Source organism: Dermacentor silvarum, chromosome 9 (genome assembly GCF_013339745.2).
Source record: "Dermacentor silvarum isolate Dsil-2018 chromosome 9, BIME_Dsil_1.4, whole genome shotgun sequence".
Classification (NCBI taxonomy): domain Eukaryota; kingdom Metazoa; phylum Arthropoda; class Arachnida; order Ixodida; family Ixodidae; genus Dermacentor; species Dermacentor silvarum.
Window position 1 is genome coordinate 111,058,798 of NC_051162.1, and position 9,188 is coordinate 111,067,985.

The window sequence follows — 9,188 nt, forward strand, 5'->3', positions numbered from 1 at the left end:
GCTATAAAAGCCTAATTGTTCACTGCATCATTAATTAACTAACCCGCTATAGCATGGAACTGGATGACGGTAGCGAGCAAACGCCAAGTATAGTCGCCGAGCAGACGCTGTGCCGCAGGCGAACATTTATGAGGGCGTTCGTCCTTGTTACTTGCTAAGGAGGCTGCAAGGTAACTGCAGGGAAAGTGTACAGGTAAAGCGAAACCCTGCTGTAACATGCATGTAAACGCAGCTTATGGTTACGGCGTCAAAACAATTTTTTTTTGCGTCAATACACCAACCATAGAGCATGTAACAGCAGACGACGCGGCGCGGATGAGCCCATTGATGGCATTCGGCCTTTGTATTGGCTGAAAATTCGTGTAGCTTCCACAGTTCCGACGACAGCTTGTGAGATGGAGTATAGTCAGCTTCGAAACGTGGAATTGCTTCAATTCATTCCATTGGACGAACACACGCACGTAGGTTGTACAACCGTGTCAGCTGGCATGTCATGCGGCAAACAACAAAGACACTTTTTAAATGCGTAAGCATTTTCATGCCTACCCAACGAGGAAACCCATCCGTCCGTCCGTCCGTCCGTTCCTCCATCCGTCCGTGACGTAAGACGATCGCTTTCAAGATAGGTCCCGCTGCAGCGAGAGAATTGACCTTCGTGCTGCCTCTCGCTTCAACGCGAATTAAGCGGCGAGAACACAGCGCACACGAAGCTATCAGCACGCGCCGCACTCTGTCCACACGGCAGATCGCTTTCAAAATAGGGCCCGCGCGGCCGCGCCATACACAGCTGCCGCCGGAGGACGGTTGATCACGGTTCATAATGGTTCGACACAATTGTGTAAGGCGCTGAAGAGCGATAACGGCTTATAATGATCGGAACGTCATCGGCGCACCTGGCGCCGCCGCCTGCAGTAGCCTTACGCGTCATAATTCGCCTTGCGCGCGCCGTCCGCAGCATTTCGTGTCTCCGCAGCGCTGTCGTTTATACTGGTCGGATCAGTTTCAGAAACAGTGATAATGACACGGGGCTGCGGTGGAGCATGAGCAAGTGGAACAGAGGCTTAAGCATAATTAAGACAATTCCCGGAGGAGTTGCTTGCGTGAATTTTTCTTGGCACATTGGTCAACAAATTGTTACTCACGACTGTAAATAACTCGCGAGACAAGGACTTCCAGTCTTATAGCGGACACATGCGCACCAGTACGCGTTCACGCGCAGACCTGTGGGCCCTGCAGCGTCTGGATCAATGCTGTCAATGGCAAATGATTGCAGCGTCTGAAGACTCACGATTTTAGGGCATCATCGCAGATCGCGACCTGTCTGGAGCCCTCTCGTCGCTCACATGAGAGGAAGGCTGACTTGAATATAATTCCGCTACGCAACTCTTAATGTTCATCGCCGCGCAAAGTTGGCGATGGTCAGTGACATCTATACAAAAGCAGCACACACCACTTTTTCTTTGCGATTTCTCCGCTATACAGCCCCCAGGTGTTGTGGAACACGAGCACGGCTAATTTCCGTGAAAGCAAGCATTCAGCAAGCATTCCCAAGTTTGCCTCATCCGCCTCGGTGCTTTTACATGTGGCAACGATTTGTCCATATTGCGAAGCACATCTGCTGTGGCTGCGGGATATTGGATGGATAGATGGATGATGCGTGCTGCATGCTGGCGACAACTTTCTGAGGCGATAAAGACAAAGCGACGGAGGCGGAGCGCGCAGAAAAGAGCTATCCTGAGAAAAGTCCCAGATTCTCATTGGAGTGACATATTAAGCTTGGACAGAGAAAACATAAACGTAGTATTTGCAACTGCACAATAATACGAAATACACAACCAAGTGCTAAATATCACATATTTTCGTGCTTTTCGCTTAGACGTTCGACCAAATGCGAAACCGCCACGCGTGAAAGTTACGTTGATTCAATTTCTGCTGCAAGGAACAGAAGGCGCAGCGCCTGAATATTTGGTGCATTAACACATGGTGTAGGCGCTCCGCACCGGTAGCTGACACTTTAGTTCCCAAGTTAAGCAGCCAACAAGCCAGGGACTGGCGCCGCCTTCAAACCAACACTTACCCGCACATATCAAGGTTGCACGCGATGTTTCCAGAGGTATACACAACCAGTGTATGCCCCTGGTGCAACGACCACACAGCCACACTGACACACATTACATACCACTGTACGGAACGCCCAGCCGATGCAGTATCCAGGCTGGTGAGCTCATCACAGACACTCACAACGTAATCTTGGGAGGCACGACTTTCCGAGCTAGCACTGGGAAGCCAACTGGCGACCCTGGACCAGGCCCGGCGAGCCGCCGCGGCCAGTGGGGCTCTACAAGAGGGCTCCACCCGAGAATAACCACACCAACCACTCTTCGTACAATAAAGTTTATTCTCTCTCTCTCTAGTTCCAAAGAAAGTAGTCCGTGAGTATAGTAGTGTCAGTATGCAAACAAGCATCAATTCAGTAAGAACTCAAAGGCGCAATTTCCATGTCTTCCTTCCTCTTACCGGTCAAACACTAAGTGGCTAAGTAAATGAACTTGTAAGTAACCCGTGAGGAAAAGCGACCATATATCACAGGCTCGACAAAAAAGCCGAATTTATTCGAAATTCAGACACCCACAGTAAAATTGACGAGCTTAATGAAAATATCGAAATATAAGTTTGCACGGCAGTCCGCAATTTCAAGCTACATTCTGGGTACTTTTGATCAGGGGAGTACGTATACAAACTATGGCTGTGGGGTCATTAAAGCATGAGTGCACGCGTTTATGTTATTGAGAAATAGAGCCGCAATTAATACAAAAATCACGTTTTTTTTTCATCCTGAGCGCGCAGCCTGAAATTCATATGTAAGATTCGCTGGTTTCACGGTCAAGTACACACAGCAAATTTCACAGTGTAGAAGGCAGTAGCTCTCAAAATGAGAAAAATTGTATTTGCCGGGCAAGAAAACGAGTAAAGCCCATTTCACATGGTACGATATTGCAATGCGTTTTTCGCAGCTGCGATTTCCGCAGATGCGAAATTCGCAATCCCGTTTCACATGGAGCTACGGCAGCTGCGTTTTTCGCATACCGTTAAGCATTCTGACTGGCGATGACGTATGAGCGAGACGCTTACTATTGGTCGTCTGTTTCCACCGCTGCAGTGGCTACCACCGCATCTGCGTTTTTCGCAGAGAAGTTCAGCACGCCGAACATAAAAAAAAAATAATAAAGAAAAATAAAACGCACACACGAAGTGTCCGGCGGCCTATTTTCCGCAGCTGCGAATTCGCCGACAAAATCGCACCATGTGAAAAGGGCTTAAGACACACAGAAATTCGGTATGGCGTGAAAACAGACAAAAAGTTGGAACAATTCAACCATTGTGTTTTCTTTGGGCCCAGTGCAGAAGAACATATGTAAAGAATAGTTATAACACGAACACAGGAATTGAGTATTTGATGTCGGGAACCCGACACCACATCCACAGTCATTTCGTGGTACGCTTCCGGTGGTATTCCAGCTCCCGCTGGGCGTGAGATCGACGGGACCTCTTAAAACAACCAGGACTTTTGCTGCCACCGCTCTTCACATTCCTGCCGGATGACTCGAAGCTCTCCACGCTTGCGGCCTTGGAGTTCTTGCCTAGTATTCGCAGCTCTAGCGTTCGTTTCGTGTGGTCCATATACATCCCCGTGGAGTCTGAAGCGCGTCTGGCTAACATTCGAGCTTGCTCCACCACTGTAGTGCGTGGTAGGGTGCAGATGACGAGCAGGGATATTGTTGATTGGCTTTTGACCGCCTGCGTCATGACTGCTTCGGCCGCGTCCAGCCTTCCTTTCGCGACGAGCCAACGGGGCGGGGCGACTCTCGTGCGGTAGACACAGCAGGGAGCAGGAGAGCCGTCGGGGGTAGGAAGATTGAGACGCTAGTCAATGACCACGGGTTTGACGATGACGATCCAAATCACACGTGACGTCAGGCATCCGCTAGGAGTAGGACTTGGTGCGGTCTGTGGGCGTGCGTCATCACCTCGAACGGTATCAGGCTGGTAAAAATCGTGTGTACGGCGACACTGACCCCGGTAAGGAAGCGCACAACAGCGTAACGTACGTAATCCGTCGCCGCGAAGGTGCATACCGTGCAAGTCACTACCGCTGCTGCGGAGCCCAGGAGCAAGGCTCTCCTGCCGACGCAGTCTACGAAAGCTCCGGCCAGGATAAGGGAAACAACGGCAGGGCGACAGGGGCGGCCAGCCGCAAACGTTCCTGGCACATCATGTTCCAAGAATGCGACAGTAGCGCATCGCATTTCCGAACGCATTTGGGAAAGGCGAGGCGACGCCGTTTACATGTAGCGCATTACATGCGTGAGTCGACTCCCGCGCGTAAATCTACCATCGCCTCGCGCATTAATGCAATGCGCCTTCCTAGCATATTACCACAGTTTACATGAATGCGATGCGCTAGAAATGCGATGCGCTAGAAATGCAATGCGCTAGAAATGCGATGCGATGAGCCACTGTCGCATTCATGTAAACGCAGTGTATAAACGCATCGCATTGTCACATCCTTCCCTTCGGCGTAGCCAGTTTTGCTCTATTTTCTGTTACCGACATCTTCACTTTTCTCTGGCTCAACGCTTCTTGTTCAATGCACGCCATTGTCGCATTTAGCTCATTCCACCACTTTCTCCATACTCGACTGTTCTCGATGCCGGCTTTTTCCCTTCTCTGTAGCCGACTTCTTGTATTTTATGTTGCCGATGTCACTTGCCTATATTTCTGCATGTCTATCCTGGCAGCTACCCAGTGGCTTATACCAATTTTGGAGGGTTCACCAAGGATATTCACATTACCGAGTTTCACATCTGCAGTTGCACATACCTATGAAAAAAGGGGCCAGTCAAGGGGACACAATCTCTCCAATGCTTTTCACTGCATGCTTAGAAGAAGTATTCAAGCTCTTAGTCTGGGAAGGGTTATGAGTGAGGATCAACGACAAATATCTCAGCAACCTTCGGTTTGCAGATTACATTGTCCTATTCAGCAACAATGGTGACGAATTACAACAAATGATTGAGGACCCTAACCAAGAAAGTGTATGTGTGGGGCTGAAGATTAATGTGCAGAAGACATAGGTAATGTTCAATAGCCTGGCAAGGGCACTAGAATTCATGATCGCCAGTTGGCCTCTAGAGTCAGTGCAGGAGTATGTTTATCGAGGTATATTACTTACAGGAGACAATGTTTTATGAGAAGGAAATTTACAGAAGAACAAAAATTTGTTGGAGTGCATACGGCAGGCATTACCATACCCTGACTGGGAGCTTACGACTGTCGTTGACAGGAAAAGTGTACAGCCATTGCATTCTACCGGTGCTAACATATTGGGCAGAAACTTGGAGGTTAACAAATAACCTCGAGAACAAGTTAAGAACCACGCAGAGAGTGGTGGAGCTAAAAATGTTAGGCGTAACGTTAAGGGACAGGGAGACAGCGGCGTGGATCAGAGAGCAAACGGGGATAACCGATATTCTAGTTTGCATTAAGAGGGGGTAAAAGAAACGTCGCATTTTCGCCCGAAAGGCGAGGCATCAATTGCGATAGCAAATTAGTAGAGAGCTATTCGGAGTAGGGATAGTAGTTTTATCGGGTGCTTAAACTTCGACACATTAGCTTACTAACTGAATTAACAAGCGTCGTGTCAGCGCGCACAAGGAAACATGAATAGATTACACTCAATGACCGCAGACAACCACTGGAAACCCACTCAAAACGCTGGCAGCAAGCGCAGCCCCGCAGCGAGCGAAGGTTCGTGCGGTCTGTCGCTTTAACGGAAACTGAGCGGCGAATGCGCAGCGCATACAAAGGTCAAAGCCGTGTGGAGATCGCTTTTAAGAGACGGTGCGGGCAACCGCCTCAGCCGGGTAAAGTACAAGCGCAGTTGTTGGCAGAGTAGAAGCTGCCCCCCTCCCTCCCGCGCTGCCTTCCTGCTTTCCTCCTTTCGCGTGGGAGATTGAGTGGCCAGTTCCTCTTGAGCCCGGATGCAACATACGTCTTTGGTGCCGCAGCACAGCGTCGCCCCGCCTCCCTCCCTCCCATACCCCCATGGCCTTTCGCGCGACGGAAGTCGCCTTTGCTTTCCGCCGTGCGTTCACTCTCCGTGATAGCGTGCGTCCCCCGCGCGCTTTCACTCGCTCATACAGCGCGCGGCGACGATATTATCGCCCTTGGACTTTATACGGAACCTCACGGCGACGGCGACGCCGACGGCAGAAATCCGCTTGAAGGGTCCGTATAATTGCTATCGCAATAAAACGGAGCTGGGCAGGCCATGTAATGCGTAGGATGGATAACCGGTGGACCATTAGAGTTACAGAATGGGTGCCAAGGAAAATGAAGCGCAATCGAGGACGGCAGAAAATTAGATGGGGCGATGAAGTTAGGAAATTTGCAGGTGCAAGTTGGAATAAGCTAGCACAAGGCAGGGGTAATTGGAGATCGCAGGGTGAGGCCTTCGTTCTGCAGTGGACACAAAAAACAACAACAACAACAAAAAAAAAAAACAACGCTGGTGATGATGATGATACCAAAAAGCCTAAGTTCGGCACCTACCCATTCACCCAGATTGTCTATTAGGCAACGCACCAAGTGGTAGGTATACCCAGTGGCTCAAGGAACAGAGAGAACATTTTTAAATAGAGAAAAGCAGAGCGGTCAGCCGGAAACACTTTGACTGTGGTCAGCTACTCTGCGTCGAGAACAGAGAGAAGAGCGAGGACCAAGTTGACGTGAAAGAGGCTATAGATACGGAGCAACATACCGAAACGTGGGTGAAGTTACCTGATCACAAAGACACCGACAGACATGAAATGGCCGTAGGAAAAAAAAGGAATTGTGAAAATTTGGAGTTCCGATATCTCCGCTCATACAAATTATCATTTCAATGCATTTAAAAAAAATTTAGCGCTGTTCACTGCAGATTTAGAAGACGCGGCAGAAAAAGACGATGGTACACCCACAATTCTCGCTTGTTTACCCAGTTTCTCTGTCGAATACGTATACATTAAACTACTATCTGCATAGTCTGGTTTGGCGCCCCCCTCCACATTGCGGTGAGGATGGGACGATAGAATACTTCTTGTCATGTCACAGTTTCTCAGGATTAAGAAAACGTACTTTAGAAGGACGTTTTCACGGTGCTGGATAAAATTTTACCGTACCCGATATGCCATACATGAAAGCCTCCTCTCTAGGACATAAGCATACTGATGTTGCTGCAGCTGTTGTGTGGTTCATATATAAATCGGGTCGAATTCCCAGCTAAATCTTTAAATTTAAATCGAAATGCATTCTCTTCTTTTGATGTGTTCAAAATTCCTCAGTATAGTGTTTCGTTTATATACGGCTAGTTATTTTCATAAATCGTCCTATTCTTGGCCGATCCCCCATAGTGGGTATGAGCCACTCGCAGAATAAAACCAACCAACCAACTCTCGGCGTTTCTATTGCGTTTAATCGGGCAGACTTGTAGCTCGCGACAACAGCCTCGATTACAAAGGAAGAAAGCGCGCAATCGCTCATTTCTACTCAAGGACGACCCTATGACTCTAGAAACACACACCTGCGCGCTGCGTTCCACGTACCATGCCTCTATTATCTCGCAACCAGGCCACCTTGCATGCAGCTATGCAATCCAGACAAGTCGGTAGACGCACGGTAAGCGCCCCGTCGATAGCTCAGTTGGTAGAGCGGTGGACTGTAGAGGTTTCATCCAAAGCGGACATCCATAGGTCGCTGGTTCGAATCCGGCTCGACGGAGTTATCTTTTTTTTCTGTTCTTATTCTTGCAGGATTTTGTTTACCATTGTGTTACAATCAAAATAAAAAAATCTATGTCAAACCAACACAGACGCTTTGAGCCGAAATGCAGTTGGCTTTTAAACGTATATGCAACGGAATTGGTGGCAAGGAAAAGAAAACACAAACGTGGACGACAGAGAATGTCATTGCGATGAATTTCATGAAATAGCAAGGAATGCAGTCGGTCGACGTGAGAAAACTTGGGAGGACGCTTGAGCTTCGCTTTTAAGAGTGGAACGCGATGGCATTCAAAGATCTCTGACTGCTTCTCACGCTTCCCGACAACTGCAGCTAAGCAACCGTGATGTTTACCGGGAAACACTGGCGGCGAACGCTATGCACGAAGGCGAGCTTTCTGGTAGAAATGCGGCCTCTTGGGTGGGGCGATCCCGGAGATATTGCACAGCCGCGCTCAAAAAATTGCATAATTTTCAGGTTTCCGTTTTTGTTTCGCACTTTTAATATTTCAGTCTGAGAAGATTTAACATAAAAAGCATGCGCTGTGGGTGTTTTGTTTCATGACATTTGTTTGTGGATTGTCATTCTCAAAATTCCGAAGATTAGCTTTGCCAAGAATGCAGGACAAGTTATGAGCAGAATTAATGATAGAATGGTGTGGCATACCTAAATATATCGGAGGGCCTGCGTGGTTGGGGATGATTTTCTCGGCCGCGGGCGCCAAAGCCGACACAGACGCCGGATTTTCTGCGACACGGGGCCCTTAACGCTATCGTGTTAAAATGATAACTGGATATCGCTGGGAGAGGTATTTTAGATGCGAAGGAGCTTATGGTCGGGGCTATGTCCCTCCCTCCATCCGCCGTGCGGCGTCCACACGCCTACTGCGCATGCGCATCCTCCTCCCCCTCCTCTCAATGTCTCATGTCCTCTCCTATCGGCATTCCTCCTCTTCGACGCTACTCTCTCCGGATTGCGCAACGAATGGCAACACCTTCGGCTCCGCGTCCGTAGCTAGGGGCGCTGCGATGCACAAGGGCGTTCGTTCCCGACGCGCTCTCTCTTTCTCTCTCGTCCGTAGCTCTGGACCAATAAAACAACACTGTATATACTGTACACATGTGTTGTCACTCATTTGCATGTTTGAGCGGGCAATGTACGGGGGATTCACGGTCACCCGAGAAAGATAGCGCGCGTCGGGAACGAACGCCCTTGTAAACCGCAGCGCCCCAAGCGGTCTCCATGCAAACCAGATCTGAAAACTAATGGGAACTTGAGTCAACCCCATGGCTGCTTCGCATACTACTCAGGGTTCCCCTACGGGAAGATGGTGTAATTTTTTGTTTCAGTGAACATAACAAACATCTTCA

At 49.0% G+C, this 9,188-nt stretch overlaps 1 non-coding gene across 1 annotated transcript; it reads left to right on the forward strand.

Moving 5' to 3' along the window:
- The first annotated feature begins 7,725 nt into the window (after positions 1–7,725).
- Positions 7,726–7,818, forward strand: Trnay-gua (transfer RNA tyrosine (anticodon GUA)). The gene is made up of 2 exons: positions 7,726–7,762; positions 7,783–7,818. It is a non-coding gene; the product is annotated as a tRNA-Tyr (tRNA).
- The last annotated feature ends 1,370 nt before the right edge of the window (positions 7,819–9,188 follow it).